Source organism: Chinchilla lanigera, unplaced genomic scaffold, assembly GCF_000276665.1.
Source record: "Chinchilla lanigera isolate Chin_1 unplaced genomic scaffold, ChiLan1.0 scaffold00093, whole genome shotgun sequence".
NCBI lineage: Eukaryota > Metazoa > Chordata > Mammalia > Rodentia > Chinchillidae > Chinchilla > Chinchilla lanigera.
Genome location: NW_004955494.1, coordinates 4,377,786 through 4,390,974, shown reverse-complemented (window position 1 = coordinate 4,390,974; position 13,189 = coordinate 4,377,786). Strand labels below are relative to the sequence as shown.

At 38.2% G+C, this 13,189-nt stretch overlaps 1 protein-coding gene across 1 annotated transcript in view; it reads left to right on the top strand.

Annotated features, from left to right (window-relative positions):
* Nucleotides 1–13,189, top strand: part of Trim24 (tripartite motif containing 24) — a gene marked incomplete in the record, with an annotated part of 112,665 nt that overhangs the window by 30,614 nt on the left and 68,862 nt on the right.

Sequence of the window (13,189 nt, the reverse complement as noted above, 5' to 3'; positions counted from 1 at the left end):
TCTGAAACAACCCCAGGCACATTCAGCTATTTGATCTTTGACAAAGAGACCAACAATCTACACTGAGAGAGAATGGCTTCTTTAGTAAACAGTGCTAGGACAATTGGATATCCATATGCAGAATATTGAGTTTAGACCCGTATCTCTCACCATGGACCAAGTCAAAGTGGGTCAAAGATTTAAATATTAAAAACAATCTGCTGGAAGCTAAAATATGTAAAACTCTTAATTACCAGAGACCCTTTCAGTGAGCCCCAGTCTCCTGCCAGGTGTTACCACGGGGATCCAGGAAGACCAGTTGTTCATGAGGAACAAATCTCACATTTATTAATTGAGGAAGGGATTTTCAGATGACTCAGAGGGCAGTGGTGATCGTAAATTAATGAGGATCTTGTCCTGGATTGTCTTTAGTCTTGGTAGTCTTAGTCATACTCTTGTTCTTAGTCTTAGTGGTCTTACTGTCTTTGTAGGTGGGAGAGGATGGCCCATCCTCTTAATGGGATAATGGGAACTCTCAAAAGGGTGATACCAAAAGTCCCAAGCCTTGGTTCATCCTTTAGGGAAGTATGTAAAACTAGCCAATGTGAATTTGTGGTTCTGCGACGCTTAATGAGTAGGCATAGGCAAGAACTTTCTGAAAAGAACCCCAGTGGCACAAGAGGTGATACAAAAAAAATAGGGTCATATCAAATTTAAAAAGCTTCTGCACAGTAAAGGAAACACGAAACAAAGTAAAGAGGCAGCCTATACAATGACAAAATTTTTTGCCAGCTATTCCTTAGAGGACTAATACCTAGAATATAAAAGGAACTCAGAAGAATTACCCGCGCCCAATAAAAGGTCCAGTCGAAAAATGGGTAACTAAAATGAGTAGTCACTTCTCAGAAGTACAGATGACTAACAAATACATGAAAAAATGTTCAGCATTACTGGCCATTAGAAAAATGCAAATTAAAACAACACTGATAAATTTTCTTAGTCCAGCAAAAATGGCTATCATCAAGAAATAAATTGCAAATGCTGCCAAGGTTTCAGTGAGAGAGAAAGGAAACCTTTCAACATTGTTGGTGGAAATGTAAACTACTACAACCACTATGGAGATCAGTATGGAGAGTTTTCAGAAAACTCACAGTGCAAATTCCATTTGACTCTGCTATTCCTCTTGTACATATGTTCCTGAAAGAGTTCGTCATCATAGTACAAGGATACTTCGACGCCCACGTGTACTGCAGCACAATTTATAACAGCTAATTCTTGGAAACAGCCTGTATGCCCAGCAACAGATAAATGGATAAAGGAAATGTGGTATTTATACACAGTGGAGTAGTTCTGTGACATTAAGAAAGGTAAATTTGAGATATTTGTAGGTAAATGGCTACAGTTTGAGACCATAATGTTAAATGAAATAAATCAGACATACAAGTTTAAATATTGCATGGTTTCTCTTTTATGAGAGACCCAAAATATAAGTAAAGAGCACAATAAAAATTAACAGGAAATAGGGAGTTCTTTTTCAAATGGGAAGGAGAGCAGGAGATGGAGGGAGGGAGAGAAAGAGGAAAATAGATTTTTAAAAATTAATTTTTTTTTTTTTTTAATCTTTTTGAGACAAGGTCTTGCTATGCAGTCCAGGCTGGCCTTGAGCTCACTTTGTAGCCCAGGCTGGTCTTGAACTTGCACTGATCCTCCTGCCTCAGCCTCCTGAGTGCTGGGATTACAGGCGTGTGCCACCACATCTGGCTAAAAAACTAATTTTTAAATGGCCATAGAGCTTTTGCGTATGGAGGGGAGCAAGGAGGGATGGGAGGGGAAAGGTAAAGAAAAGAAGAATTAAGATGTGTTATGTACATGTGCAAACTCCCCATAGTAAGTGTAATCATTATGTTCTACAAATATGTACTAATAAAAATATTTTTAAAAAATACCTACATTGACCTGTTGCCCCATCGTTTCAGTTTGGCTTTGAATGCAGTCACTGTATCTGCCAACTGGAACACAGTTGTTATTCTCCGTGAAGTGGTAGATTGAGTTCAGTGAGCAAGTTGAATGTGTGACATGAGTAAGCAAGTATTATGACACATTGTATGCCTCTGAACTATGTTGCCTGTGGCAACTGTTCTAAAATCTCGAAAGTGGCTCTTGCAACTCAAAAACTCTGGCCAGTTTTACCTTTAGAAAGCCATCTCACTTCTATGCATAAAAGAAAATATGTGTGTTCTGCGTTGATCTCACAGAGTTGTACAAATAAGCGTGAGTTCAGGGCATGTGGTTGATAATTTTAATTACATCATGTAAAGCATAATAAGGTCCAGGTGATGTTTTTCAACTAGCTAGTGTTTCTGTAGGTGACACAGCATGTAGACTCGCAACACTTTGACCCAAGTGGTGAAAGCAGAAAGTCTAGTGATGGCAGCCATTCCATCCATGCATATACCAATGCAAAGGAACCAATTCGGTTTTCCTTTCGTTTTTTGTCTTTTTGAGACAGAGTCTCGCTATGCAGTTCAGGCTGGCCTTGAGCTCTCTTCGTATCCCAGGCTGGTCTCACACTCACAACAATCCTTCTGCCTCAGCTTCCTGAGTGCTGGGATTACAGGATCACCATGCCAGGTCTCAGTTTTCCTTCTATGTAATTGTTCACAGACTATAATACTTCTACAGCTGTGGTGCTGGTTAGCAACAGAAGTGCACATAATGTATCCTCTTGTGCATCCTGAAAAACATACTGCACAGAAAGAAGCACTGTTGCCTTGTCATCAGTAGACTCATCACCTGGATTGTGTGCCATGGTGACTCACTAGGCTTGTCTAACAATTGTATCTCAGTATCCTCTGCTACGTCATCAGTTTGTCAAGTTTTGGTGCTGCCAAAAGAGGAACACTTCCTGTCTTCTGAACTGCAGCATGTATAGTAAAAGTTCAAGAACGGTGTTACTTGGCCACAGCAGTATCAACTCTTCACCAATAGGAAAGGGTTACTCAGCTTTAGCAGCGGATGGCCACCAAGAAGGCACCTTTCAGTGCAGACACATTTGATGAATGGGTGGCCTTCACTAATTGCTTCTGTTCTTTGTGTTCATAATTTTTCCTTTTTAAAAACTCCAGTCTTGTCATTTATTTCAGGGTGCTTGGTCTCCGTGTGGTGAAGCAGTTTTGAAGGTTTTGTGGCTGTTGGATAACCAAAACCACAAATTAACACAAGATAGGTTTGTAGAGTGTGAGTCACTTGTTACAATAAACCTGCAATTTAAGTAGGAGTGTGGGTGTTTGCTTTTCTTGTCTTTTTTTTTTTTAGACAGTCCTGCAAGTTGATTGTAGTTGGACTCATAGCTAGCCAAGTTGTGATTTACTGTATAAAATATGCTTGGACAAAGAGTCTCGGCAGTAACCCACTCAAGACCCCTTCTGTCTTTCAGGAGCTTTGTGTCAGTAAACCTTTCTTACTCTTTAACTTCCTTTATCCTTAAGTCCGTTGTCCAGTTTCAGGAAACATGAACTCCCAGCACATCTGGCATCTAACAGGTTGAGAGTTTCTTCCCAGGACAAATACTACAGCAATGCACGCACACCCTTGTTTATAACAGCACAATTCACTGTGCAGCCTAGAGGCCCATCCTCTAGGCTGGTGGTCAAATGGATAAAGAAAATAACGCATATATACCAGTGGAGTTTCATTCAGCCATAAAGAAAAATAAGTTCTTGTCATCTGCAAGAAAATGGATAGCTCTTGAGCCCATCATGTTAAATGAAATAAGCCAGACACAGAAAATGAAACACCACATGATTTATTTTATGTGAGAAACCCAAGTTAGAAATAAAGAGTAAAAAAGAGAGAGATGGTAAGAAACAGAGTGACAGAAGGGGGTACAGAAGGGGGTCAGGGAAAGAGGGGAAGGGGAAGTGTGTGGAGGAAGATCAAAAATCGAGATAGGATTGATGTAGGATTTTGCATGATGAATGTAAACATTATGTTTGGTGAACATAAACCAAATAAAAGGAAACATTAAAAATCCCACATTAATATAAATAATGTGGGTAATTTTTGCTATTTTTTAGGAATGGTACTGTCTCCTTTAAATGTTTAATAGAATTCATTGGTGGAGCCCTTTCGGTCTAGATTTTTGTTTGAGTATAGGTTTTAAATTACAAATCACTTTTTTTTTCTTTATGTAGTTCCAAGCAGGCTTCAAACTTGTGTAGCCCAGGTTTACATGCTGGGACAAATTTCATTTCTTTGCTTGATGTAGAGCTATTCAGGTTTTCTTTTTTTCTTTGAGATTTTGGTTGTATCTGTTTTTATAATACTCCTTTACATCCTTTATAAGTCTCATGGAAAATAAAGAAATGACCTATCCTGAGTTTGGCAGTTTTTCTCTGCTATTAATTTTTGTTGACTTTTTTCAAGTCAACCAGCTTTGGTTTCATTGATTTACTTTTTTCTTCCGTTGTATTTCAATTTTCCTTGTTCTTTGACTTCTCTTTATTGTTTCTGTGAGAGTGAATTTGCTCTTTTGGGGGACCTGGGAATTAGGTAGGGTCTCACTCTGTAGCCTAGGCTGACCTCAAAGTCATGGCCTTACCGCAAACTCCAGAGTGTTGGGATTATAGTCATGTGTTACTATCTATGCCCAGCTAAAACTATTCTTCTTAACAACGTAAGTTATTTGGAAGTAAGTTAACTTTCTTTTTTTTTTTTTTTTTTTTTTTTTTTTGTCTTTTTGAGACAGAGTCTCGCTGTGCAGTTCAGGCTGGCCTTGAGCTAACTTTGTAGCCCAGGCTGGTCTCGAACTCACAACAATTCTCCTGCCTCAGCCTCCCAATTGCTGGGGTTATAGGCATGCGCCACCACGCCTGGCTGTTTAACTTTCATATATATGGGGATTTTCTCATTTTGGCAGTGGGACATCTTTTTATTTTGACAAGGTCTCACTGTAGTCCAGGAGTCCTTTAACTAACTCTTTTTCTTTTTTTTTTGGTACCAGGAATGAAACTCAGGACCTTCTGTTTTCCAGGCAGGTGCTGTGCCACTGAACTATATCCCTTGCCTAACTCACTATGTAGTACTCTATTTTTAGTACTTTTAAAACATGTTTATTGGGGCTGGGAATTTAGCTCAATGGCACAGTGCCTGCCTGGCAAGCGCAAGGTCATGAGTTTGATTCTTGGTACCGGAAGAAAAACCAATCAATCAATCAATCAATAAATAAATAAATAAATGTGTGTATTGCTCAGTATATGTTGTATCTTGGTGTGACTATCCAATGTACACTAGGGGAATATGCATCCTAATGGCATTGGTTGTTCTGAAAATGTTGGTTTAGTTGACCCTTTTCTTTTGTTCAACTCTTCTATAGCTTTTTCTGACTTTCTGTCAACTATTGATTATTGGGTGGAGAGTTATAATCTCTGCTATACTGTGAATTTGTCTTTTTTTCTTTTTAACTGTATCAACTCTTTTTTATGTTTTATGAAGTTGTTAACTAAGTGCATGTGTTTTTAGGATTATGTCTTCTTGAAGACTTGTCCCCTTTATCATTATTCATTGTTCTTTGTTTTGTTTTGTTGTCTTTTTTTGAGAGGGGGTCTCGCTATGCAGTTCAGGCTGGCCTTGTGCTCATTTTGTAGCCCAGGCTGGTCTCAAACTCGTAATGGTCCTCCTGTTTCAGCCTCCTGAGTGCTGGGATTACAGGTGTGCACCACCTCGCCAGGCTTTCATTGTTCTTTGTTAAAGAGTCCTTATTCTGAAATCTGCTTTGACTGATATCATAACGTTCTTTAGGTTTCATATTGTGAGACAAGTTTATTACTCTGGTGACTATTTCAGCCCACCATGTTTTGGACTACATTTTTACTATTTGTCCAAGTTTAGTGATACAGAACACTCAAAACATAGCCAGTTAAATGAAGCAGGTAGGGATCAAGTGTCAACTGAGGATTCATTACAAACCAGCTCTGAAGGTTCAGGAGAGCTGCTCCAAAGGAGTTGAAATCTTATCTGTAGACTGCAGGTGAAGACCCCAGTAAGCAGCCTAGAACTCAGGAGACCAGCCTGGGTCACTAGGCTAACGCATTTGAGAACATCCTAGTTCTGAGGGGATAGGAACAAAGATTGGACTGTTCCAGCCAGTTCCTCCCTGTCTTAAGAAGTTTTATTTGTAGCACATCCTGTAGTTATTCTCTTTGTTTTTTTTTTTTTGTTTTGTTTTTCTTACAGTACCAGGAATCGAACTGACGACCTTGCGCTTGCCAGGCAGGCACTTTGCCGCTGAGCTAAATCTCCAGCCCCCCTATAGTTATTCTTGAAAACTACAAGTGAGAAAGGGAAAGAACTTCCTTTGTCCAAGGCCAAATGCACATGTTCAAGCATATGGATGGCCTTGGACAAAGGAAGTTCTTTCCCTTTCTCACTACAAAGGAGCCAAACCCAGCAGAGGCACTCCCCGACCCCACCCTCAGGGCCCTGTGGGCAAGAGGCTAGAGCAGGAGCTGAAGACCCTCACTGTGTCTGGTGACAAAAGGAGTTTCTGCCTTCCCTGAATCAGATATCCTTTTCAAACGGGTAGGAACTGTCCATGGAGCAACTGGCGTGGTATATGCCAGCTGACCTGAGGTGTATGCTCTTCCTAGGGTTCCCCATGGGCTACCCTTACAATGCACTCACAGAGAAGTTCTTCACTCCCTGCTACCACTCCATTGTGGACACCTAGGGTAACATCCACTTGGACATCCTCAAAGACAAGTGGTCCATCTGCTTTGTACCATGTCAGGATCATTTGGTATCCAACCAGAGCCTGCAAGGAGAATCCAACATCCATAGTCCTCTGAACATACCTGCAGCAGAACTCTGGAAAAACCACACAGCTTTTAAGAAGTAACCAGCAGCTAGGGGCTGGGGATTTAGATAAGCGGCAAAAGCGCCTGCCTGGCAAGTGCAAGGTCGTGAGTTCAGTTCCCGGTACTGGAGAAAAACCAAAAAAAAAACCACACACACACACAAAAAGAAGTAACCAGCAAGAAACCTATGCAAAGCAGGTATTTAATCAAGCCCAGACCCAGGCTGACCAATGTTCCTTGTGGTCTCTTTTTATTTCTTCTTTAGTTTGTCCTTTTCTTGATTTCTGTGTAGGACACTATCTTGAGCAGTGGTGTTTTGTTTTGTTTTGTTTTTTAATTAAGTCTCTGGTTGAGCCTTTGTAATGTATGTTGGTTGCTTTAGGAAAAAGCATATTATACCTACCTCACAAAGCCAGAAAGCTTTTCTCACATAATTAATAGAAAAATTAAAAACAGATGCTAATCGGTTTGTTTTTAAATCCAGTTACTTTTGTAAGTGTATAATTAGTGATTTAGAATAAATGTCCTAAAACAGTCATGTTTTATGACCTTATAATAATCATAGACACTTATTTATTTAGATGGGTAATGCACATAAAACTTTCAACAGCTTTTTTCCTTTAAAATGAAAAATATAACACTGGGTTGTGTTGGTAGCTCCAACTTATTAAAATGGGTGGTCTCCTCATTTAACTTGTTTCTGACATATTCTGTATTCTTACTGTTTAACTTTGTCAAAAAGAAGCGATTTGTAGCATTTCCTGTTTCTCTTTAAAGTTTACTCCCTGTTTTCCTATAGAGGTTTTTTGTTTCATTTTTTTAAAGGCAGGGTCTCACTGTGCATCCCAGGCTGGCTTCTTGTTTTTTTGTTTTTCTCCAGTACCGGGAATCGAACTCACAACCTTATGCTTGCCAGGCAGGTGCTGTGCTGCTGAGCTAAATCCCCAGCCCCACCCCAGGCTGGCTTTGAAATCATTGCAGTCCTCATGCCTCAGCCTCCAAGTGCTGGGAATACAGGCATGTACCTCCATGTGTGGCTGGATTCAAGTGTTTTTGAGCTTTTCTTTTTGGGATGCTAGGGGTTGAACTTCGGGCCTTGCACATGCTAGAAAAGCACTGTACCTCTGAGCTCTACCTTCAGTCCTATTAATGAGCTTTTAATACAATATGATATATATGTTTCTGTGACTGGTATTTTTCACTTAAGACATTTTTGGGGAATCAGTCCTGTGATACCTTCTTTTTTTTCTTTTGTTTTGTTTTTCCAGTACTGGGAATCGAATTCGCGACCTTGCACTTGCCAGGCAGGCACTGTGCTGCTGAGCTAAATCCCCAGCCCAGTCCTGTGATATCTACAATTTAATCGTATTCATCTTGTCACCGTCTGGTATTGCATTATTTGAATATGTCACAATAACTTGTCTCTTGTTGGTGGACATTTGGATTGTTTCCAGTTGAACATGCTGCTATAAACATTCTTAAACATGTCTCTTTATGCTGAAGTACAGGTTCCTCAGTGGTGGATTGTGGATCATGGAGTATTGCTAATGGAGGTTTTTGTTGTCCACAAATACTCATTGAGCACTGTGTCAGACACATTTCTAAGTGCTTTGTAATATCAGTGAATTGAATAGATAAAAAAAATCCCTACCTGATGGCATTTACATTCTGTTTGGAATAGCCAGACATGTGCTCTCTTTGGTAGCACATATATTAAAATTGGAATAGGTAGACAGACATAAGTAAATGAAGTAAAAGGGCGATAAATGCCAAGGAGTAAAGAAGTAGACCAGCAGAAGATGAGGCATACAGGAAGATGGTAAGCGTGAAAGCTTTATCAAAGGTGACATTCAAAAACAGACTTGAAGTTACATTCCATTTTTAAAATTCCAACCTAATTAAATAACAAGTAGATGCCAGGCATGGTGGCGCCTGTAATCCCAGCACTCGGGAGGCTGAGGCAGGAGGATCCTTGTGAGTTCAAGACCAGCCTGGTTTACAAAGTGAGTTCAAGGTCAGCTTGAACTGCATAATGAGACCCTGTCTCAAAAAGACAAATATACAAAACCAAATAGAAATAACCATGACCATTAAAAATACAGTGGTCAGTGGTTAAAGTCAAATGATCCACCCTTATCAGAGAATTATTTTTTTTTCCTTACTCAGGTTTTAATTGGTCTGATTTTTGGAAAGATGTGTTCTAGGTGCTACTTTGTACTGAGTTTGCATAAAGAAATCACAAGTGTGCTCAGACCTGAAATGATAGAAATTACATTTCCCACTAAATTTATGGGTAAGAAAGTACTGTTAGGTTAATATTACAGTATTTGTGTTTAATTTAGGTTAAATTTATGGCCACACAGAAATAAATTTCTTTTTAAATTTGTAGACTAATGGTATAACCAGTATGATCTTTTTCTAAAAGATTTTTTAAGGTGCACTAAATATAGTACAGGACTTGGACAGTGATTAGCTCCACTAATGTAACTATGGCCACGTTACCCATTCTCTGATTTCAGTTTGCTTATCTGTGGCATAAGGTTAAAGTGGTTAAAGGGAACATTAAGAAAAGGTGAATTCATTTTAGGGTTTTAAAAACATTTATTATTATTATTATTATTTTATTATATTATTTTATACCAGAAATCAAACTCACAACCTCACGCTTGCCAGGCAGGTGCTGTGCTGTTGAGCTGTATTTTCTTTTGAGACAGGTTCTCCCTACGTAGTTCCAGTAGGCCTGAATTCAGCAGTCCTCCTGCCTCAGTCCCCTGAGTGCTGGGATTATAGGCATGTGCCCCCACACCCAGCCTCATGTACCACTGTTTTTTTTGTTTTGTTTTATCATGCACCACTGTTGATGCAAAATAACAGTCCATTTTATTTTTATTTATTTATTTGTTTTGGTACCAGGAATTGAACTCACAGCCTTGTGCTTACCAAGCAAGCACTGTGCCACTGAGCTACATCCCAAGCTCAACAACTCCATTTTAAAGTATGTACGAAATCATTTATTCTGGGCCAAACATGAGTTACCAAGGATTGAGAACGCATTTAAGTTATCCTGAATAATGTAATCCAAAGTGAAAGAGGTTGTGTGAACTTTCATACCAAAGAGGAAAGTCTGTACATCTAAAGAATAAATTGAGGGGAAGCATTTTGTAGGAAAGTGGGGAGTGTTCTTAGTTTTAGGGTTGGCGGAGGCTAGTGGTTTGCTTTTCATCACAGTGTATAGCAAACAATGTATTCTGAGGGCTTTTTGTTCTTGTTTTTGTGTTTTCTTGTTGAGACAGAGTTTTCACTGTGCTGTTCGGGCTGGCCTTGAACTCACTTTGTAGCCCCGGCTGGCCTTGAACTCTGAACTCACAGCAATCCTCCTTCCTCAGCCTCTCAAGTGCTGGGATTATGGGCGTTCGCCACCACACCCAGCAACAATATATTCTGAGAGGTTTCCTTAGTAGGACAATATCAGGTCAGATACAAAGGTTAAAAGTAAAATGGCTATTTTTCTAAAAGTCCTAACATAGTCTAAAGATGATTTTTGACTCTAGGCTTGTAGCATTCCTTCTCTCCATGGTGTTGTACTAAGCTGAGGTGAAATAGTCTGCTGTGTCTTTACTATAAATGCCTTTTCTTCAGAGAACTTTCACTTCACACCACTATCAAGGTGAGGATACAGAACAGAGTTCCAGCACTACGAAATAGCTCTCCCTCATGCTACCCCTTTGTAGTCACACCCACCCTCTTCCTTCCTCCCCAGCCCCATTGCTAATTTTGGGGAAACCATTACTATATTTTCTATTGTATAATCTCATTTTGAGAGTATTTTGTAAGTAAATCATTCATAATTGACCCTTTGAAACTGGCTTTTTCTACTCAGGGTGGTATCCGTTAAGCTTCATCCAATTTATTCTGTTATTCATAGTTGCTTTTTTTGGTAATATTGGATGGTATGGATGTACCATTGATGGTATAGATGTATCACAGTTTATTTAACCATTATGTTACTTTTAGGTTTTTGTCTGGACTTCAGAATGCCTTTGAATGAGATTGCTGAATTACATTAAAAAATTTCCAGGGAGGCTGTTATTTTACATTCCCATTGACAAATGTGTGAGAGATCCAGTTTCTCAATGTTTGGTATTGTTACAACTTTTATTCTAGCTATTCTAATAACTGTACTGATATCACATCATAATCATAATTTCCACTTAACTATAGCTAGTAACACATCTCATGTGCTCATTTGCTATGGAGGTATATATATATATATATATATATATATATATATATATATATATATATATTTAGTTAGTTAGTTAGTTAGTTAGTTAGTAAGTAAGTAAGTAAGTAAGTAAGTAAGTATTTTTGAGTCAGTGTCTCACTATGCAGTTGAGGCTGGCCTTGATCTCACTTTGTAGCCCAGTCAGGTCTTGAACTTGGAGCAGTCCTCCTTCCTCGGCCTCCCTAGTATTGGGATTACGTGCGCCACCATGCCCAGCCTGCTACCTGTGTATCTTCATCATAGAAATAGCTTCATATCTTTTGCTCATTTTTAATTCAGTTATTTTTACTGTTACATTTTGAGAGTTCTTTATATATTATAGAAATTAATTCTATGTCAAATACGAAGTTTCCAAATATGAAGTTTCTTTCAGTGTAGGTCTTTTCATCTTCTTCAACAGGGCCTTTTACAAAAGTGAAAAGGTTTTGCTTTTAATGAACTCAGGTTCATCCGTACTTTTTACTTGCAGGCTGTATTTTTTGTATCATGTTTAAGAACTCTAGATCAAGTCCTAAGTCATTAAGCTTTTCTTCTTAAGGTTTTATAAATTTTGTGATTTACATTTAAATCTGACCCACCTTGAGTTAAATTTATATAAAGTATGGAGTTTAGGTTGAAGTTCATTTTTTATTTTTGCCTATGGATATGGAGTTCCAGTACAGCTGATCAAAAAAATACTTTAACCTCTTTCCACTGAATTGTTTTCACAACGCTGCCAAAAGTCAGTTTACTTTTTAGGTATATTTCTGGATCCACTATTGTAGTCCATTTGTTTATGTATCTTCCCCTCTTTCAGGACCACTTGGTCTTAATTACTGTATGAATGGGTCTTAAAAATAGGATATAGTAATTATTCTCACTTGGTATTTCAGAATTAGTTTCACTATTCTAATACTTTTTCCTTCCTATATAAAATCTTTGAATGTACTTGTATGTAAATGCAAAAAATATTGCTGTGATTTAGATAGAAGCGTATATACCTATTGATGCATTTCTGAAGAACTGATATCTTTACTGTGTTCTTTACTTCATGCACACAGTACATATACATCTCCAAGAATTTAAATCATCTTTGATTACTTTAGGCAGTATTTTGTACTTGTCAGGATAAAGATGGCTTTTGCAGTTCTCTCAACCAGTTGATCCAATTTGTATGGGTTTGTTTCAGGGGTTTTGTTTTGATTTATTTAACTACTATGTGTGTATATCCCTTTGTAACCAACAATTCTTACTTTCTTTTTTTCTTTTTTTTTTTTTTTGTCTTTTTGAGACAGGGTCTCACTATGCAGTTCAGGCTAGCCTTTTGCTTGCTTTGTAGCCCCAAACTCACAATGATCTTTCTGCCTCAGCCTCCTGAGTGCTGGGATTACAGGCGTGTACCACCACTGCCGGCTTGTAGCCAACATTTCTGATTAGGGTAGCTGCATTTATTCCACAGGATCTGGAGAGATTGGTTACAGCACCAAATCCCAGCACCAAAATTTATTACAGTACAGATTTACAGTAGAAAAGTATGGGTTTGTTTGGAGATGCTGAAGTCTCTTATATAAAGTAGTATAGAATTTTCATGTAATCTGTGCACATCCTTTCGTGTTAGTGATGCTAAAGTCTCTTAGACGCTAAAGTCTCTTACATGAAATAGTATAGAATTTTCATGTAATGCTAAAGTCTCTTACATAAAATGATGCTAAAGTCTCTTACATAAAATAGTATAGAATTTTCATGTAATCTCTGTACATCCTTTCGTATTTGTAAACCATCTCTATATTTGTAATACCTAATATACTCTAAATAGTTGTTTACTATATTGTATAGGGATTAATAACCAAAAAACAATTTCATAAATGTTCAGACATGTTAAACATATCTTCCAGTTTGGGGCTTGTCTTCTCACTTTGAAAATAGTAATATTTGGGTACCTGTAATTGTGTACAAAGTTGAATATATTAGTCTTTCACTTTTACTTATCTTGGTTTATTAAGAAGCTTATTCCTACTCCCAAGGTCACAAAGATATTTCCTGTATTTCATTGTTGGTGTTGTATTAGTCAGCTTTTCATCACTAACAAAAT